Below are 22,437 nucleotides of genomic sequence, written 5' to 3'. Positions count from 1 at the left end.
ATGATCTTAACGACTTAGGTTTAAAAGGTCGTCTTCTAACATTTATATCACAGTTTTTATCTGATCGCAATTTTAAAGTACGTGTTGGTTCTACCCTTTCTGACTCTTTTGAGCAAGAACAGGGAGTTCCACAAGGTTCTATTTTATCTGTTACACTTTTTAGCATCAAAATTAACAATATTTTGAAATGTTTGTTACCAGGGATAGATTGTTCATTATATGTTGATGATTTTCTGATATGTTATCGTTCAAAAAATATGCGTACCATTGAACGCCAACTACAACAGTGTTTGAATAAAGTTCAAACTTGGGCCATGGAAAATGGTTTTAAATTTTCCTAATCAAAAACTCAGTGTGTCCACTTTTGTCAATTACGGAAACATCATTGTGACCCTGAACTGTTTCTAAATGGTAAAAAAATACCCGTTGATGATGAAGCAAAATTTCTTGCTGTTATTTTTGATAAAAAGCTTTCTTTTATATCACATATAAAATACCCGAAAGCCAAATGTTTGAAATCATTGAATCTTTTAAAGGTAATTTCAAATACTGATTGGGGAGCAGATCGCAAGGTTTTGTAAAGACTTTATAGAGCTTTAATTAGATCCAAGCTAGATTACGGTTGTGTTGTTTATGGTTCCCCAAAAAATGTATTTACAAATGTGGATATATCCATAAAGGTCTTGAAATGCCTGGGCTTTTTAAACATGCCTGTTAAAAGCTTGTATGTTAAAGCAACAACCCCCTTTACCGGACGTGAAAAAAGTCATTGCAAAATGCTCTAGGGTAGTGCCAACAAACCCAACCCCTCTCATTAAATTTTTTAAAACCCCAATCCCAAAGATTCGTATGACAAAAACCCAAAAAAAAAATTTAAAATTTTTGGATATGCATCAACAATTTTAAAGGGAAGTTTTTGAATTCGTGATTAAAAGAAAATTTATTTTCTGAATACCCCCCATGGATTTTAATTTCCTAGTTCTTTTGCCCATGAAAACCCCCTTGAAAAAGTTGAAAAAAACCCAAAATATTAAAACCCAAATTTTAAAACAAAATAAGTGACTCAAAGATTTTTCAATTATCAGGGGTTTAAAATGATGTTTAAAAAGGTTGGGACCCCCCTTCCCGGGGGGGGTTAGAAAATGGGGCTGTATCCCATGCAGGGGGTAACCCCCGAAAATGGAGCCCCCTTTTTTTCCTGGGTGGGGGCCCCGTAAGGGGAGAGGGGGGTCTGGAGTTGGGGAGATGGCACCCCCGGGAGAGACGTTTTTGTTTGCATGGCATCTTATCCCGGGGTGGTCCCAATAAATTTTTGGGATTAATTCGGTGTAGACTTCGGGCGGTGTTTGGCCGAACGAAATCGGTATATGAAGTGGAAAAATTCCCCTTTCGTTTACATTTTTTTTGTTATTTAAAAACTGACTTTATGTATAATTTTTATATTTTCACAAAAAATTTTGGGAAAAAAATTTAAAAAAAACTGTTTTTACTTGCTGTATTGTGAATTTTACGGCTCAAAAACTTCATTTTACGTTCAAAAAATGTATTTAAAAAATTTTTTCTATTATTAATTTTGTTTCCAGAACGGTGGCTTAGGGCCAATCTTTTGGGGTGGGGTAAAAATCCTTGAATCCCGTTGTTTTTCTGTTTTACAAGGGTGATATGAACAAATTGAAAAATGGACAGTATATCACTACGTTCCCTAAATGTTGAGTGGATACCCGCTTGTTTTCATGTTCCCTTGGGGGATCCGCGGGGGTGGGGGCTACGAGTGACAAATATTAACATTTAATATGGAAAAAAAAAAAAAACGACCGTACCGAAACGATTCGCGGCAGGAAGGGAAATCATCAGACCAACACTTCCAACATGGCATTCCACGTTTTTCTTTGAATCCAAAGACGAAAATTAAATGTAAACTCCCCCCATTTTAATTAAAAAAAACCTAAAGGTTTTGTGGTGTACGAAACAGTCAAAAAGGGAAAAGGGTATTGCTTTTTAAATTGAAAAAGCCCACTTCACGAAATTTATTTTTAATTTTTTTACAAGGATGAAAGTGCATTGCACAGTATTTGAACACCTAAGGGGGGGTCATTGTTGTTTTCCCTTGCAGGGTTGGAGCGGGATTTGCAAGGCCTTTCAGTAAAAATGTCACTGTGCTAGATTTAAAAAAAATCACGATTAGGAAAAAATTCAAAAAATTTTTTATTTTAAATTTGGCACCCGTTTTTTCAGTCGAAAAGTTGATATTTTAAAAAATTAAAAAATATTTTCCCAAATCCTCTTCAATGTTTTATTGTTAAATTTTGGGGACAATGAAAAAAAAATGCAAGGCGTTTTCATTCCCCAAAAAGCGGACAGGATGGACATTCTCATGAACGAACTTGTGTCTTCCTTTGCGTTGTGTGAACTGCACAACCCAATTCAGCAAGTTCGTGATTGAAGAATAAAAATGAAAAAAAGGTTTTCATGTAAAATTTCACACAGGGAAATTGGTTTCCGAAGCAAGACAAATTCCCAATCCCAAAATTACATCTCAACATCGCAAAAATTATTCATAAAAATAAATCTGTTCTGAAAATAACTTTGTGCATTGATGCTGAAAAAAACAGTTCAGTGATGCCAAAAAAACCCAGCTAAAAAGTTCTTTACCAAAATGAAAAAGCCTAAAGTCCAGAAAATTTTCAGGGGCATCTCAGTTTCAAAGGGGCTGAAAACCAACAGCCCCGGGTTTAACAAAATTTTTCCTAAGTTTCGGAAAGCCGTGTCCGAAAAAAGTTTATCAAACAAATAAAACGGGGGGGTGGTAAAAACCCCAAAAAAAAAAATTTATTTTGAAACGAGGGGTTTGGAAAGGATTAATGCCCCATAAAAACCCATAAGGGTTCCCCTCTGTAAAAGGGTTAACGGGGGGTATGACGACCCCATTATCTGCCCCGCCTTTTAACCAGCAAAAAGGGAGGGGAAAATCAAAGGGGTTCCCCCCTGGGGTTAAATGCAAACTAATACTTTTTTTTCCCAGTCTTTAATTTTTTTTGCATTGTAAATGGAAAAAATTATCAGAAAAATTGGTGGACTTAAAGAAATTATAATAAAATTTCCCCTTCCTTTATCAAAATAAAATTTCATTAGGGCCTTGTGAAAATTTTTAAAAAAACGGAAAAAATAGTTTCAAAAATTTTCAGTGTTAATTTAAAAAACCATAACAGATAGAGCGTTGGGGGAAATTTTTTTTTAATATGTTTGTCCCCCGACAAACTTTTCTAAATCAATTTCCCAACATTGCAAAAGTAAATTACATCGAAAAATTTTCTTTTTTTTCGTTTACTTACCTCCCAAATTTAAACTAAATCTTAAAGATTTTGATGATTTTAAAAACAATTCCCACACCTTTTTTTTTTATGGGGTTTTTTAAAAGTCACATGAATTTGGGTGTTTAAAGAAACACTAGGGTAAAATTTACTAAAAAATTTTATTAAAGAAATCCCCTTGTTTTATTAATGAAAAATCAAAAATTTTATCTTCTTCTGCAAACGGGAAAATTTTTTCGCTTGTTTTGAAAATTTTCACGAACATCTTTTTGATTTTAAATGGAAGTATGGATGGTTTGATGGATGAAAATTTTTCCCCAATTTTATTTCAAAATTTTAAATTGCCATCAGACCCCCCTTCATTTTCAAATTTAATAAAGCTGACTGGGAAACAATTTGAAACGAAAGTAAAAAAATTTGACTTTTGGAATTTTCTAATTTTTTTTGATCCCTTTTATCGGTTTTTTAGTTTTTGTCCGATATTGCTACAGTCCATTCCCAAAACTTCAAGGAAGGGAAAATAAAAAAAAGTTGGTTTAAAGGTTTTTAAGATGCGTTCGAAAACGTAAAACGGCCCTTAAAAAGTTCAATTTTAGGCCGACGAAAGAAAAAACAATCGTTAAGATTTGAGAGCTCGCAGAACTATAAAAAAGCAAAAAAAAAATCATGGCATTTTACGTTTTAAAATTAATTTTAGTCCCGTTTAAAAAAATTGGGAAAGACGCAAAAAAAATGGAAAAGGAAATTTAATGTTTCCATTTTTCAAAATCAGACCAGTTACGCATTGCAAAGGGGACATTACAATAATTGGTAAAAATTTTTCAAAAAACTTATCAAACAATTTGATAAAGGTTTCAAAAAATAAAATCGACTAAAAAAAGTAAACCTTTAAATTTTGATTAAATAATGATGGATTAAAAAAAACCTTTTTCACTCAAGAATTGCTTGAGCTTTTTATAAAAAGTACGATTTTACAGTGGCCGGACCCAAAATTTATTATCAACTTTTAAAAATTTACACAAAAATATTGACCTCCTATGAAATTTTTTTTAAAATTTTAAAGGGGAAAAATGGTTTTTTCCCGATTCCTGGAGAAACTATAGTTATTCCCAAAACCAAAACCGGGAAAGATTAACAACCCATAATTATAGCCCATTTACTTCGTGTTTATTAAAAACTAGAATATGATCAATTCTAGAAGTTTGGGATCTTGAATCTCAAGGCTAATTACAAATTTCAAAGCGGTTTTCGCAAGCGGCGACAATGATCATCTTTTTCGACTGGAAAATTTTTTTCCTGATGCTTTTGTTAAAAAAAGCATTTATGTCGCTTTTCGATTAGAAAAAGCCCATGACATACAGGAAAAATGGATTATGAATGATCTTAAAGACTTGGGGTTTTAAAAAGGCGTTTTCCAACATTTTTTTGCAATTTTTATCAGATGCAAATTTTAAAAACGGTTGGTTTACCCTTTCTGATCTTTTGAGCAAAAACAGGGGTTCCCCAAGGGTTTTATTTTTTGTCCATTTTAGATCAAAAATTTAAAAATATTGTGAAAGTTTGTACCGGGGTGATTGTTCTTTTTATGTTGATGACTTTTAAAGTTTTCGTTTAAAAAATATGGTCGATTGCGCCAATTAAGAGTGTTTTAACAAAGTTCAAATTGGGCCCTGGAAAAAAAAAGGTTTTAAATTTTCCCCAAAAAAAAATCAGGTTTTCCACTTTTGTCAGTTTCGGAAACAAATTGTGACGAGTTTTTCTAAATGGTCAAAAATCCGTTTTTAGAAACAAAAAATTTTGGTGTTATTTTTGATAAAAAATTTTTTTTTTACACACATAAAAACAGAAAACCCCAAAGTTTTAAATCGTTGAATCTTTAAAGGTAATTTTAATAGATTGGGGGCAGATGAAGGTTTTGTTAAGACTTTATAGAGCTTTGATTAGGGCCCCGTAGATTACGGTTGTGTTGTTTTGGTTCGGCCGAAAATCGTATTTTCAAATGTTTGGTACTATCCTAATCAAGGTCTTCGTATTGCTTTTGGCATTTGAACATCGCCGTTGAAAATTTTATGTTGAAGCAACGAACCCTCCCCTTTAAAGAGACGTGGGAAAAATGTATTGCAATATGCTTGAGGGTAGTGCCAACAAATCAACCCCGCTCATAAAATCAATTTTAAAAAATACCGTTTTGTTAAAACAAAACCAAAACAATTAAACCTTTTTTGGGTTTGAGATAATTTATGAAGGAAAAAAGATTTGAATTTATGATTAAAAAATAATTTTGTTTTTAATACACCAAATGGATCTTAATTCTAACTTCTTTTTTATAGAAAACCCCTTAAAAAATTGAAAAAAACCCGAAATATTAAGTCTAAATATAAAAGAAATCAAGTGATTACAAAATCTTTTTTCCAAATTTTACAGATGGTTCAAAAGATATTTAAAATTTGGGTGCCGCCCTTAGCCATTCATCAATCAAAATTACGTTTACCAAAAAACGCTACAATTTTTTTTAGCGAAGCAAAGCAATTGATTTGGCCCCAATTTATTTCAGAAAATTTAAAGAAGAAAAGTTTTTTCTTTTTCGATACTTTTTGTATTCATTAACACCAACCCTAAAAGAAATTTTCATTTAAAACATTCTTTCAGGGTTCATGAACTTCTTTTAAAAAGTCCCCTCATATTCTGTTGGATTCTAGTCTGTTGGTATTATTTAAGAAGATGTGATCTGCGCAAGAAATCATTTCATTAAATCAATTTTAAATTGAAAAATTTCCCAAAAAGATTTTGGGAAAAAAAACAAAATCTTTTAACTAATGGCAGTCCTCAGGAACAAAGCTTCGTTCAAAAAATTCGGGAAATTAAACCATTTTTGGGAATGGCACCCAAGGAAAATAGATCTTTTCGCAGGGGGGAAGTTGTTCTTTTTTGTTGTGAATGGTCATATCGGTTGTCATTTATCTGTGGAAATGAAGATCAACCCGAATTATACCATTCAAAAAACCATTACTATAAAAAAATTTTTAATCGTTTATGACCGTCCACACGCAACTATAAAAAGTTAATCTCTAAAAGAGCTGTGAGCAAATTTAGGCAAAATTTTTCATTTTTTTTAACAAATAGGGTTTAATCTAAAAAACAACCTTATTTGATTTTTTTTTTCCCACTTTTTTCTTTTTTTTGTTTGCATTTGATTTTTTAATATTTATGTTTAAAAAGCTTTTATTTAATGTTTTTTATGCTTTGCAATTTAAAGTAACCCCTTTTAAATTTTTCTCGGGGATTTAGACCTTTTTTTGTCGATTCGCCGTAAAACCCAATCTTATTCTTATTTTGGTTGGTGTGCCGCGTTAGCCATACTCAATCAAAATTTCGTTTCCAAATAACCTAAAAATTTTTTAGTGAGCAAAAGTTTGATTTGGCCCCAATTTTATTTTAGAATTAAAAAAGAAAAGTTTATATCTTTTTTCCCACTACTTTCAGTTTTACAATCAATTCACAACGAATACGAAAATCCCTTTTATTCAAATATTTTTTAGGGGTTATGAACTATTTTAAGAAATCCCCTTATTTGTTGGATTCCTGCCATGTCGGTATTTTGGGAAAAGGGTGGATACCCCAGCAAAGAAAACAATTTTATTAAAAAATCTAAATTTAAATTTCCTATATGATTTTAAGGCCAATTCGACAATAATTTTAACTAAAAGACATCTTCATGGAAAAAATGGGTTGTTCAATAAATTGTGAAAATTAAACCTACTTTGGGTGAATGGCAACAAGGAAACAGATCTGTTCGCAGGGAGGAAGTTGTTCTTTCTCGTTGTCGAATAGGTCATACTCGGTTGACTCATTCATATCTTCTTAACAATGAAAATCAACCTGAATGTGTACCATGTCAAACAACGCTTACTGTTAAACATGTTTTAATCGACTGTGTAGACTTCGATCCACAGCGCAACTCATACTATAATGTTGAATCGTTAAAAGAATTGTTTGAGCAAATTCCTGCCCACAAAATTTTACAATTTTTGAAACAAATTGGCTTATATCATAAAATCTGAACCTTGTTTTTTTTTTTGTTGTTTTTTTTTTCATAACTTTTACACGTTTTTATGTTTGATAATGATTTTTACATTATATGTATATACTTTTTACTTTAACAGTTTTATATATGCTTTACAAGTGTACGTGATCCATTTAACTTTTTCTCGGCGATATATGACCTTTTTGTGTCGGTTCGCCGTAAAACCCAACTCACTCACTCACTGCTCCCCTTAACCATTCAGTTATGGAGAACCCCACTGGTATAAAAGTAAGCAAGCTCTTACCTCTCGAAAATTTCTCTGACGAACCAACAATTCTAAGAATGCAAAAACGTATTTATTTTTGTTTTCTCTCCGGCAATTGTCAGCTTGTAAAAACAAGATTGGCTGTAGGCTACCCTGAAAAAAGTAAACATGTTAAAGAAAATTGAGGATTCTCTATTTCAAAAATAAGACACATTCTTGTTTATAAACAGAGAAACAAAGTTATGAAAAATATAATGGCAGAAGCTTGGGTCTTTGTTTTAGAATCATTTACTTTATAATTCTTTAAACAAGAGCTCCGCCAGCGGGGCAATATACGCCCGAAGGGTTACATCAGAGGATGGGAGCAAAATGTAAAGGACTTGAAGTGTGAAGCCCAAAGGACAGGAACAATAAAGGGAAGAAATTCAAAGAAATTCAAAAGAAATTCTAAGTCCATAACAAAATTCCTTACATGGTAATGGTTTGTCAAAATACACCTAAAAATTTGATGTACCATCCATGTTGTACCACAGAAAAGTGTTCCCGTTTTTTCTCTACGGCCAATAATAAAAAAAGTTTCAAAATAAGCTATTTATAGTAACGTAAAAGGGAAGTAATTCAAAACATATTTATTGTATGTGAACAAAAAAGGGATCTGCCAAATAAAAACAAGAGCAATGCAATGCAGAGCAATAAAAACAAAGCAAAGTCATATATGACCTTTGACCCCTAAGTGTGACCTTGACCTTGAAGCAAGTCAGCTGGAACATGCGCTCTGCACGTCGTCTCAGTGTGGTGAATATGTGTGTCAAGTTTCTTTGAAATCATTCAAGCAATTCAAGAGTTACAGAGCGGACACGAAACAAACTGGTATGACCTTTGACTCCTAAGTGTGACCTTAACCTTGAAGCGAGACATCCAAAACATGCGCTCTTCACATCGTCTCGGTATGGTGAACATTTGTGTCAAGTTTCCTTGAAATCCTTCAAGGGATTCAAGAGTTACAGAGCGGACACGAACTTGCTAACGGACAGACGGACGGACACCAGCGTCATAACATAATACGTCCCTTCGGGCGTATAAAAACAGACAACTTGTCCTGTGCTACACTGCATTACTTCTATATAAATACCAGCTCTAGTCTAATAAATACATATTCATTGTTAATTCAGAGACTCAATTCAACATTATTTACATTAAACTGATAAAGAAATAATTCATTTTATGTACATCATGGATGTTATATTAATGATAAAAGTAGTATTATGGTTAAATCCCCGACTGTGGATTTAGCATTTTTGTTTCTTTATTTTTATGTTAAGAAAAAACGTGTCCTATTACATTTTATAAACAAGTGACTGAGTGTTGCAGTGCCAATACAGAAGTCCCCTACCAGTGGAAAACCTTGTTAGTGTTTGTCTATTGCGATTGTTGGCAACAGATAATAGTACTATTTGAGTATTGCAGGATCCAGATTTGTTAACAGACATTTAGACGGATGAAATTTAGGCAGATGGAAGAGGTTATTCCTATTTTCCCTCCAGTGTTCCAGTAACAGAAAACTAAAACTGCTTCAAGGCATTTAGGTGCGAAGAAAAAAAACTACTTAGTTTCAATAATGACCTTGATCTACAAGAATAATACTAAGATCATGCATGCCATATACTTTCTCATCACTGGGCACATTTGTGTGCAGTAATAAAATAATCCATCGATACATATAAAAGTTATTGAGAGGAAACAGTTTAATATGACCTTTAATAGTGACATTAATCTTTGACTTTCAAGCACAAGTCATTTATGTGCATAATCTACACATACCAAGTTCTATGAATCTAGCTGGAATACTTTTCTGAGCGACAAGCATGGGTCATGTGCGCAACACAAATCTAATCATGGGGAAATTATGAAAAAACAATTAAAAGTTATGGAGCAAAAACTATTTTTTTCAATAGTTACCATAGCCTTTGACCACCAAACATGGGTCATTTATGTGATATACAGTCTGGTCACTAGGAACATTTGCTTGTACGGAAAGACAATCCTTTAACGCATATAAAAGTTATGGAGTGTAAACAAATTTTCATTTGACCTTAAACAGTGACCTTGAACTTAAACCAATAAGCATAGATCATCAATTTCAATATTGACCTTGACCTTCGAACTACAAGGATAAGTCATGAATGTGCATAATCTACACATTGCCCTCTATTTACATACCAAGTTCTATGAATCTAGATGGAATATTTTTAGAGTAGATGCAGGATTCAGAATTGTGAACAGAAAGACTGATAGATGGAGGGCATTCCTATAGTATCCTCTGGTGTTCAGAACATTAGCCTGTTATGGACGATAGTTACAATGCATGCCAACATCCTCATCCTCTAATACAATATAAAATGAATGTTTAAGGTTACTTTTGTTACAAATAATCTAGAATAACTATACTCAATAGAAGAGCAACAACTATTTTATGTAATATAAAACGTGTTTGGACAAGTGTCAGTACTATTTGAAAATAACGCAAGAGTAAAAATGAGACTCATCCTGTCTTAATTTAATAAACGTGAACAAATAATGGACCGTTCTGTGGCTAAGAATCTGAATGATATTCATATTTATCTATATCGATAAATATCACTCCTTGATTAATTCATTTCTTTAAAAGATTTATTATCACTAAAACAAACAGAATATATATGCATTTACTAGAAACAACAGAATGGTTCATTTTTTGTGAAGTATGTCTGACAATAGAGAGTTTGAGATTTCAGCCTTCGCCTTCTCTTGCGAAGTTAACGCATGGAGTTGAAGTTCGATTAAGCTTGAGATTTCAAACTTTAGAATAAACCTTACTTCTTTTCATCCGCCCATTCAATTTATCCGTAATAATGATCGTTTTTTTTCCGTGCATTTTGATATCAATTGTCCGAAAGGGCAGGACTTTTACAACAGGTTTTAAAAAAGAAAATTAGATAAAAACATTTCAATTAATATAATCATCTCATGGATATTAGTGCGATTACGATAAAAAACTAAAAAATGTGAACAATGTAAAAACTAGGTGGTGTTGCTCCGAACATTTAGGTTTTATGTAAAATGATGTCAGTATACAATGCACGATTGTAAATCATACATGAGAGGAAATAAAAATGACAAGAGCTGTCCGTAAGACAACGCGCTCGATTTTTCTCAGTGCTTGACTGAATTAGAGCTTTGCCAATGAAAAATATCCAAGTTAGAAAGGGACATAACTCTGTCAAAATTCAAAGCAGAGCTATGGGAATTGTGCCTCCTGGTGTAGACTTTGATAGTAAATAATTCTTTTGAGTTTCAAGTCAAAAGCTTTAATAGAAAAAGAGATATTTGACTTTATCAAAAACTTTAACCAACGCCGACGCCAACACCGGGGCGAGTGCAATAGATCTACTTTTTCTTCGAAAAGTCTAGCTAATAATCATATCAACGTATTCTATTGTTGATGGTGTTCTTGAAAGATAATACAGTTAATATTTTTTTAAACAAAAACATGAGACACCAACTATTACAAATGCATTTCTCGATATACTTTGAAGTTAAGTTAAATATATGCGATAAAGCAAAGACAAAAGGCATTCCCATAAAATATAAAGGACAGATTCATCCGTCATGCTGTAGACTAGTACTTCATAGTTTTTCTTTAAAGGTTTTTTCACTTTGAATTGGTTCTTTGTACATCGAATTCCTTAAAAGATGCGTTTTACGCGTTGAGCCAATATACACAATTTATGAATACATTTAACAAGCGATTTGAAACAAATGTAAGATACGCTCGTGATATCATACGTTTTGGCATCACGACACTCTGTTACTCTGTATGATGCCAAACTCTCAGACAGCACAATATAATCATGCCAAGTCACCAACTGTCTAGCGAAACAGTCACGAAATGTTAGTTGGAGACGAAAATTGTCGCACAAAATAATATGTGGGCATATACACGTATTTGTTTGAATATACTGTCATAAGTAAAGCATGTGCAGATCCAGGAATTTTGGTTAGAGGGGGTCACCCATTTAAAGGTTGGGGGGGGGGGGGGGGGGGGGTGGTCACACCGAGTTTCAAGATCGATTTTTTTCTTTGTAAAATGTAAGAATCAAAGCGGGGATTGACCCACAATGCCCCGCTGCCAGCCTCTGGGTCCGTGCATGTAAAGAGTGGAGTTATCCCATACGGCTAACAGGAAACTTCTCGCATCATGATATCATAGATCTGAAATTGTCTGATACTTCAGAAGAATTTTCCGTCTTACTAGTACCATTTTATGTTTATAACTAAAACGCAATTGTCGTATTAAGTGTATGACAGAAACGGATTGATTTTATTTGGAAGTGAAATGAAATATTCCACCAAATGATAATCGCGCGTTATTATTCATCTTTCAAGTAAAATTACTGTCATGCCATATGCCTCCATCCAGATTTCAGTCTTTGATGCCGAGTATGTGGACAGAGTAGATGTAAAAAGACTGAAGTTTTGACTTTCGTGATATCACATCTTCGGACGTTCAAAACTTCATTTCATACGTCAAAAAGGCTCATCTAGTATAATCGATACCGCCTGGGGACACAAATATCCCGTAGAAGTTAAAGTTTGAACAAAATCTCAAAGTTTCTCAAAATCAGTTGATAACTTCATACTTCCAGGTTCAGTTCAATATACTTAGTTAAAATCATTAGCCATACAAAACTTCATTTATTCTTATACTTATTGATAGTGTTTCGCATCAAATTTAGTCTAATTACACATATGGATAATCGAATAACATAGTTAGCAGAAATCCTGAAAGTAACCTTTTTATTTCATATAGTAATAAAGAGAAGTCTTAGGCTTACTTGATATTACATGGAGAACTTTAGTAGCAACGTCTGTTATAAATAAAGTACACGCATATCGGTGACGTTTTACCCCAAATATATATGACAGACGTTGAAGGCGAATCTCAAACTCTCTAATATCTTCCGGAAAAACAAACGACTATATTTTTCGTGTAAAAGCTCGACAACATTCATGAGATAAAAAATGAGTTAGACCAGTTGTGTCGTGTGTGTGGTATATGCCTATATGAAGGTTGAAAGTCACATAGATTAAAGCGGATAGGTCTATATCTTTCTCGTAAATTGAAAATCTTTAAAACAAGCCGAAAAAAAAACCAAAGAAACTGTTAGACGGCATCGTTTTTGGACAAAGTTATGAGTACCACATATCGGAAAATGACACTTTTAAAATAAGTTACAGGGTATATGCAGTTAAAGCTGTTCGTTTATGTACATTGTAAATAATGCTTACGTATGTTTTATTTTTAAATTATAATTATACAAACTAGCCTACAATGGCTGTGGCAGTATATATCAGCATTGATATTTGATATATAGCCCACATCTAATTTATTTTGAACTGGTAGGCGTCCAATATTTTGGATGTTTTCGATCCACTTCTTTTGAAAATATACTGACAAGATATTAAATTGACTACTTAGATACAAATGTAATCTACCAATAAGCAAAACAGAATTTTAAAATTCCTTCAAATTTCTTCAAAAATGACGTTGGTTTCAACGTGCCCCAAACCGGGTTGTGCAGTTTTCTATATGCTTATACAGTTCATTTTCAATTGCATTGTTCTCAAGACTAAATGTAAAATTAAAAAGTCGTAAAACATTGCGTGTCGGGATATTCAAGGCTGTATTATACACACATACTAGTCATATGCCTGTATCATGTAAAAAGTTATTTTTCAATACAAGTTTTTCTATTCTCTAACAGTTTATACAGGTTCTGGCTTCTTATTTATTTTTCCCCATCTAGCAGAAAAAAATCCTATCCTTCGCACTACCATAAAGTTTCCAAATGGTTTTTGCTGCACCCAACCGCTAAATTCAGCCTCCCACGAAGGGTAGATACGACGAAGCGACACCCATCCATTCTGGATCTTCAGTACTTATATGGCTGTCTGCCATACCACGCTGGACTGTGATTTAGTGCAGTGCGACCTGGATGTCATGGTGCCACGTCGAAAAAACTTCTTATTTTTTTGCGAAACATGGACCCAATCTCGATCTTATTTATGGCATTTTTTTCACCAGTGTATTGTCTCATATATCTTCTGTTGAATAAAAATAATTTTTGGCGCCAAATTCAAACGAAGAGACACAGGTCCTCGTAACGCTTAGGGGTGTAAAACCACTAAATTCAATTGTGTTACGTGGTGTTTTAGATCTGTCTTGGCCCAAAAACACGTGTACGGTAAGACTAAATCAAATCAATATTTAATAGTTCCCATTATATATTGAATGACCCTCATACAATATACTTGAAATGTTTTTAGCTCAGATGTCCCTGTGTGACAAGGTGAGCTTTTGTGATCAACTTTTGTTTGTCGTCCGTGCGTGCGGATGTTTGTTGGGCTTATCAATTTATATGGACTTGTATAAGCAAGACATTTAAATTTCTTCTTCTCAAAAATCACAAGGCCCAGGGCTTAGATATTTTGCATGTAGCATGACCTAGTAAAACTCTCTATAAATTGCCCAAATCATGACACCTGGTGTCCAAGTGGCCCCACCCTGGGGCTTATCAGTTTTACTTAGAGTTATATAGTCTTTCAAGACCCAGAGCTTAGATATTTTGACAACATTCGATAAATAGCCCCGCCATGGGGCTTATCAGTTTCACATAAAGTTCAGTTTTTTTCGAAATTATTTCATGACTATATATTTGTCATTGTGAAAATTGACTCATGTTGGATTAAATACCCGTTGCGACCCCACCGTCACATCAATACACTTTTAGATGCTTTGGGACGAAAACGTGTGTAACGGGCATCTCTGATGACGTCAATGGTAGGATATGTGTCTTGTCTATCAGATTTTACTATGACTGTCATAACCCACAATGTGCAGGTGAGCGATGCAGGACCATATGGGTCCTCTTGTTTATATTGATATCATTAACAATTACAGTGAATTCCATATAACTTTGCTTGTAAAAATAAAGAATATTCATTTGAAGGCTTCTGGTTTTGTATTCATTTAACTTCAGTATTTGCCTTAAATTTGTAAATAACACTTGTAGACGTAATATAAAAGAAATTGGAGAATATATTTTTCATACTTGTTGACAGCAACCAATTCCTGAAAATTTCATTTTAAAGTTGTGGACGTTGACGAAATGTTTACATGTAAACACACACGCTTAGAGCGGCTTAATAACGGTATCTGATCTAACCCCTTGGAAAAAGGAAGGTCCCTGTGATATGCCAATCAAAACGCAAAACGCCATTCAAAAGACTGATTGCGATCACTTCTATAATCAACTTATGCCATCAGACAGACAATCAACATCCCATGTTGTAGTAACTCGGTACTTGTATATGAAACGATATTGACTGTATTTGGACTCAGTAATTTTAGGACTGATGTCTGAAAAGTAAGACAATTCTTTGAAGTCCGTTTGATGAATCACTTGATAGATAAAACACAAAAACTCACTCCTGAGAGTACAAAAAGGGTCATTTCGCAACAGGTTTTACTGTATTTTCCCTGGTTAGCCAGGGTAGCTAGAACCAATGGGCATCTCGGAAATTCTGGCTGTTCTGGCTAGCCATAGTAGCCAGAGCAAATGAAATCCTGGTTACTCTGGCTACTCTGGCTGACCAGAGTAGCCAAAACATGTTAAAATCTTAGAAACTCTGGCTACTCTGGCTGCTGTCTGAGAAATAAGACAATTCTTTGAAGTCTGTTTTATGAATCACTTGATACATAAAACACAAAAGAAATCAACCCCGAGAGTACCATAAGGGTCATTTCGCAACAGGTTTTACTGTATTTTCTCTGGCCATTCTGGCTAACCAGGGTTGCTAGAACCAATGGGCATTTCGGAAATTTTGGCTGTTTAGGCTAGCCAGAGTAGCCAGAGCAAATGAAATCCTGGTAACTCTGGCTACTCTAGTTTATACATAATTTATTTCAAGTCGATTGTGAAGGAAGTTCTACAACTTACATTCATCACTCTCGACACCTCATGATGGAATCCATGGCCACGAGAGTACGAGAGAAGAGGCCAGTTTCCCTTTTAATGCTGAGCGCTAAGCAAGGGAGCTACTGGTACCATTTTGCACGTCGTTGGTATGACACGGCCGGGGATCGAACCCACGACCTCCCGCACTCGAAGCTGACGTTCTACCACTAGGTTAACGAGGCTACTCTGGCCATCCAGATTAACCAGAGCAAATGAAATCCTGGTTACTCTGGCTACTCTGGCTGACCAGAGTAGCCAGAAAATGTTAAAGTCCTAGAAACTCTGCTGTCTCAAAAATCAGACAAATCTTTGAAGTCCGTTTGATGAATCACATGATACATAAAACACAAAAAAACGGAGAGTACCAAAAGAGTCATTTCGCAACAAATTTTACCGATTTTCTCTGGCTATTCTTGCTAGCCAGGGTAGCTAGAACCAATGGGCATCTCGGAAATTCTGGCTCTTCTGGCTAGCCAAAGTAGCCAGAGCAAATGAAATCCTGGTTACTCTGGCTACTCTGCTGACCAGAGTATCCAGAACATGTTAAAATCTTAGAAACTCTAGCTAGCCAGAGTAACCAGAGCAAATGAAATCCTGGTTACTCTGGCTACTCTGGCTGACCAGAGTAGCCAGAACATGTTAAAATCCTAGAAACGCTGGCTACTCTGGCTAAGTTCATGCATATTAGACTTACATGAAGTTTTAGCCAGCTTTTGACATTGAGATGAACATGAGGTCAGTTGGTTTCATGTCATGAGGAACAGCAGATTGCTTCAAGAAAAAGATACAATTGATGTATTACTAAAAATGTATTTTGAATGAAATGCTGCTTACGAAATTTAACATACTTGATGTTCAAGTATAGCATATGTACCTACGAAAGTTAAAGAAATGTATCTTTATCACTCTGGAAAGAAACAAATAGCAGTCCATGTTGGAGATATAATAATAGTTTAAAGGCCCAGTAATTTTTAACAATTACAAGTAGCATTTATTTTACCAAGAAAGTTATTTTTCCGACGAAATTGGTCTTTACTTGCTCAAAAAAATAATCCTAGTGTTGCTTTTTTAAGTTGAAATTATACAACAGAAATACAGCACAGTGATTTTTCAGTTGATATTGAAAAAAGGAAAGAAATGTCTTCTGTTAACTGTTTTCCGTGTAGAAACAACTACAATGTCACAAAAAATATGGTAGCATGTTTAAGAGAAAAATAAAACATAGTTTTATCTTTAAACTATTAACAACAAATAATGTTCTGTAAGTTAATTCTAAGTGTTACTGGACCTTTATAAAAGAATACAATCATGTCAAGATAATATGAAAAAAGCACTGCCTCAATCTGGAATCGATCCGACTTCATCTCATCCCATAACATTTGAAAAGAACTGTCCAATGATGGCACGGACCATGGGACACAATCTATAAATCGATAGTAAATATCTCATTCGGTAAATCGCATGTTACCGTAGATTTCCGTCGCTTTGCCCAGGATCGGTTCCTTATCAATTTAAAGGTAGATTTTGGAATGAAAACAAATTTGCCCACATTTGTACTAATGTGCAAAATGTTGTGGTTCAGACAAGTTATGTGAACACTTATTAGGCATAAGGAAAAGGCATATTCTTCCAAATAATCCAAAGTCAGACGCTTTGTGCACGTGCCGGAATTCCTATTTTTTAATTTGATAGTATATGTCTCATTCTGTACATCGCAGGTAACCGTAGAGGGATCGGTAGGATCGATTCCCTATTATTGTGTAGTAATGATCAACCAAAAAGCATATTGTAAGGAAGTGGGGAAGAAACATTTGTAGACAAATTACAGCATTAGATTATGTTCTTGTATGCGTTCAGTACCAATATTATTTGTTTAGAAACTAAGTTAAAAACTTTGATATGATACTATAGATTTCTAGTTGCTCTCCAGTGTTTTCTTTGAAGTCTACATTAAAAACAGTCATGTCATAAAACTGGTGGATATTGGAACATACTCTCATTTATTTATTTATTTATTTATTTGGGTTTTACGGCGCACAAACACAGTATAGGTTATATGGCGCCAAATAGGACTACAAATTTTGGTTTCACATCTCATTTACATCGAAATAAAAACATGAGGTATGGAAGGAACATACTCTCAGCAGTATGTAAATATAGCGGTAGTATATGTATCTTTAGCAGTTACAGAGATAAGTACTTGCATGCAAAACGTTAACAAGAGTTTTCAAAGTATAAAAAAGTGCATATATCTGCTAATATACATGTCACAGTTATGGGACTTGGTCAGTGACCTAACATAATGACACCGAAGACGTGTGAAATTTCGACCAAATACATTGCAGTGATGCTCGGATGAGTAGAAAAGCTCTTTCTTTTTCTTTTCTACGAAAAGTGGAATTATAATTTCTTGTCTACCTAGAGGCGAAAATAAACATTTGTCTGAGTATGCGCCAGGGTATTCCTGTCTTTCCTTAGGGAAAAACGTTGTCTAAAAAAGCGTGACCTTTTATGACGTCACATAGTACTTGCACTACTAGTATTATGACGTCATATACTATAAATATAATGCAAGGAAATACCCAAATCTACTTGTTACCACAACCTATTTTAAACGTGATAGGCAAGAAAAATGACCTTTCATGTCTGCCTGTATAAGACACCTGTTTTCACAACCCTCTGGACAGTTTTGATAAAAAAAACTTCGCTAACGTTCGGGTTTTCATTCCACACTGTCCATCGGGTAGGGAAACCCCCGTCTTACGAAGTCATTTCAGGATATAGTTTTTTACATTCGCATTCCTAGGCAAATTCAAAATGGCATGCATTATCATCTGGTTATTTTTTGTTATAAAATATAGAAAAATTCAAAACAAGTTCAAGCTATTGCATTATCCATTTTTGTACACTTACTGAAACAATTAGACGGACTTTAAGCCACCTAACAGAAGTTTTAGTCACATAATAAGAATTAGGGAAGTAATTGAATTCACTGCTATGTATTGTCTCCTGTAACAACATAAGTACTGACTCGTATTAAATTATGGACTATAAATCCTCTGGTGAAACATGTAGAGTTTATAAGACCTATTTTCTTAGTTTTATTGTGTATTATTTAAAAAGAAACTTCCTCGAAAATAACTGTACTGCCAATTGTTTAGCCAAATACATTTTGTTTCTAGAATATAATTGATAAATACAAAAAATATATATAATTACTCACCTGTTAGAAATAACAAAGAAGTATAAAATTTATTTTATAGCTCTTTGGAAATAATGAAAACAGCATTCCCTATATAAGACTTCTATAAAATACTGGATCATGTTTCTGGTATGATTAGTAAAAAGGCATAAACATGTGGTCAAGGTAAGGTCAGACAGCAGTCAGTTAATGGGAGGATTTCGGTCAGCACAGCAGGTCGTGGAGATTTATGTGATATTAACAGTTACAAATTATTTGCCTAGCTGATAAGCCCTTACCAGATTTTAGTAACATTCCCTGACATTTTGGTAGGACTGTATTCAAAATATTTATTAGTTTTGAATTTATTGTCAAAAGTTTGAGTTTGATAGGGTATTTTCAACAGAAATAAACAGATATTAAGGTAAAATATGTAAATATTTAACAACTCACTTTATTTTATATTGATTATTCTATAAAACTGCCACGATACCTTAATTGGCAAATAGCAAGATTTCCTATGTAAAACTTCTGTAGACTGAAAAATCATCTTTTTTTCTCAATTTTTACAGAGTAAAATATATGGGTTTTTTTGCCATAAAATTGACTTTATAACAAATATCTTAACAACTGAGGAAGGTTCTACAACTACCTCTGGAGAATTCTAAAATAATGAATAACTTGTTAATTGATTTTGCAAAATAAAGCGGAATTGTATTTAAAATTGTTACATAAAGTTGATGGATTAAACAACAGAATATTTATAAAGGTTGTACCGGAGGACTACAAGCAGTAATATCATGTAATACCATATAGAAAGTGGAAAATGTCTTCCGCCCTTATATGAACAAATTCTAACAGAACATTTAACGGGCAAAATACTGCCAAATCTTTCCAAACAAAATAGATCAAACATAGTATATTACATTTGTATGTACAATATCGTAAGCAACTGTAACAACAAAATAACATCAACATATACATACAAAATGTACTTCACTGACTTAATGCATCAAAATATACATGTACAAATTGTAATCTAAAGAGGTCAAAACCTTTTGTTTGTTTGTTTGTTTTGGGTTTAACGCCGTTTTTCAACAGTATTTCAGTTATGCTAAAAACATGATAAAACATTACCCTTTTTCATTTGAGAAACATAATACATGTATTACATCATTCTTTAAAGGTACATACAATCTGTAACTAGAACTGTCACAGGAGTGACTCATACCCCCACCATACGGTCTTGTCACAGAAGAATGGCAACCATAAGAAATCTTAAAAATACTTAGAATAATATAAAAATGTCAAAAAAAGCTTAATACTTGTAAAGAATTTTACTCGTCTTTGGAGTACTTTATCCTGGGCTTCCACATATAAGTAATACTAATATAATACTAGTATAGTAATACTAGTAAATATTAGAGATACATTAAAAGTGAAAACAACAAAGTGTCTTACCGGTCCATGTTACCACAGAAAAATGTATTTACTTTTTACACAGGACTTATAATAAAAAAGTTAGAAAAATACCTAAAATACTGAAAATCTAAAAATAGGATTTCTAAAAATAGACTAATTCCTGGAATTTAAGGGGAAGAAACTCAGTACAAAAGTTTAAAAGAAAGGTTACTTCCCTTTGGCTCTAAGCCAATCAGAATGAGATATAGTGAAAATTAACCTTAAATTCTAAGTGAAAGGGGACATAATTCAAGAAAAATTGATGTCAGAGTTATGCACCTTGTGTCACATGATGTGGGTGATGAGGTGGAACATCTATTTTAAGTTTGAATCAAATCCATTCAGTAGTAACTGAGATATAGTGAAAATACATCAAAAGTAACCTTATATTCTAAGTAAAAAGGGGGCATAATTCATGAATAATTGGTGTCAGAGTTATGCACCTTGTGTCACATGATGTGGGTGATGAGATGGAACATCTATTTTAAGTTTGAATCAAATCCGTTTTGTAATAACTGAGATATAGTGAAAATACATCAAAATCAACCTTAAATTTAAAGTAAAAGGGGACATAATTCATAAAAAATTGATGTCAGAGTTAAGCACCTTATGTCAAATGATGTGGGTGATGAGGTGGGACAATATTTAAGTTTGAATCAAATCCATTGAGTAATAACTGAGATATAGTGAAAATACAACAAAATTAACCTTAAATTCTAAGTAAAAGGGGACATAGTTCATAAAACTTTGGTGTCAGAGTTATGCACCTTGTGTCACATGATGTGGGTGATAAGTGGAACATCTATTTTAAGTTTGAATCAAATCCATTTAGTAATAACTGAGATAATAGATTTCGCGACGCGACAAAACCGACTCCTACATAGCTCCCCCCCCCCCCCGCCCCCGCCCCCAAACATGTTTGGTAGGGGTATAAAAAGAATATTTAAAAGCAAAGAATGCAATCGAGGAGAATAATAGCAGACTCGGTTTGACTGAGTCTGTTCATGTGAGGTAATGACATGTGCAACAACTCTCTCGGTCTCTAGCTAGCTATGACTTAAGCAGATCTCTTTTACACATAAGTGAATGGACTCCATGATCCAAAAGGACCAGAATATATAACATTTATTTATTTATTTTGGTTTTACGGCAGTATAGTTATATGGCGCCAAACAGGACTACAAATATTGGTTCCACACCTCATTTACATCGAAATAAAAACATGAGCTATGGAATCAAAATTTGCATACCTGCTTGAATTACAGTTACTGCAAAACCAATTGTTAAGACCCTATTAGTCGCCTCTTACGAGCATGCAAGGGTAAGGCAGTAGTTCCAATTCTTTTCATACACAGATTGTCCCGGAACAACATGGGGCAGAATATATAACAACACTTACTACCTTATACCTAACTGAATACTTAAAAAGGCCTTCCGTAACTTTTTATTCGGAAAGAAAAGAAATCTGCATACAGTAAAATGATTAAAACAGGCAAACCATGAACAGAACGATGTTCCTGTTCACTACAGAAAAAAAACAAGAATTTGTATCAGAGTTACGAACAACAATGTTCACAAAACCTACTGCATGCCAATACAGTAACTTGGCATGAACAAAAAAAACACGAGTGCCATAAATTTACAATATTATGCCAGTCATGTAGATGTTACAGTAAAGCATTTTCTGTATAAATGTGGTAGACAGTAAGCATAAACATTGACATATCCAATTCTAACAACCAGGTTTAAAAGGTTTGAGAATAAGTTATAATAGTAGCAAGAAAGGAAAGCAAGTGTTTTTTCTAAGGCCACAAAAACTCCTAACCGAAAGTGATACCTTAAAATACACCTAAAAGTTGAAAGTACAATCTTTGGTGTACCAAAGGACTGTGTTCTTGATTTATCCTACGGTCCATTATAAAATAATAATACAACATAAGTTAATTATAGTCACAACAAAGGGAAGTTAATTTTAAAACAAGAGTTGTCAATAAGACAGCGCGCTCCATTATTCGGCGATTTGACAGTAAAATGAATATATGTCTCAATAAGAAACCTCTACTCTAAAAGAAAGATACACCAAGGAGCATAATTATGTAAAGAATACATATTAGAGTTATTTGGATTGCTTCCACACA

The sequence above is a fragment of the Mercenaria mercenaria genome, chromosome 17 (assembly GCF_021730395.1).
Source record: "Mercenaria mercenaria strain notata chromosome 17, MADL_Memer_1, whole genome shotgun sequence".
Taxonomy (NCBI): Eukaryota; Metazoa; Mollusca; class Bivalvia; order Venerida; family Veneridae; genus Mercenaria; species Mercenaria mercenaria.
This window is presented reverse-complemented; position numbering follows the sequence as displayed.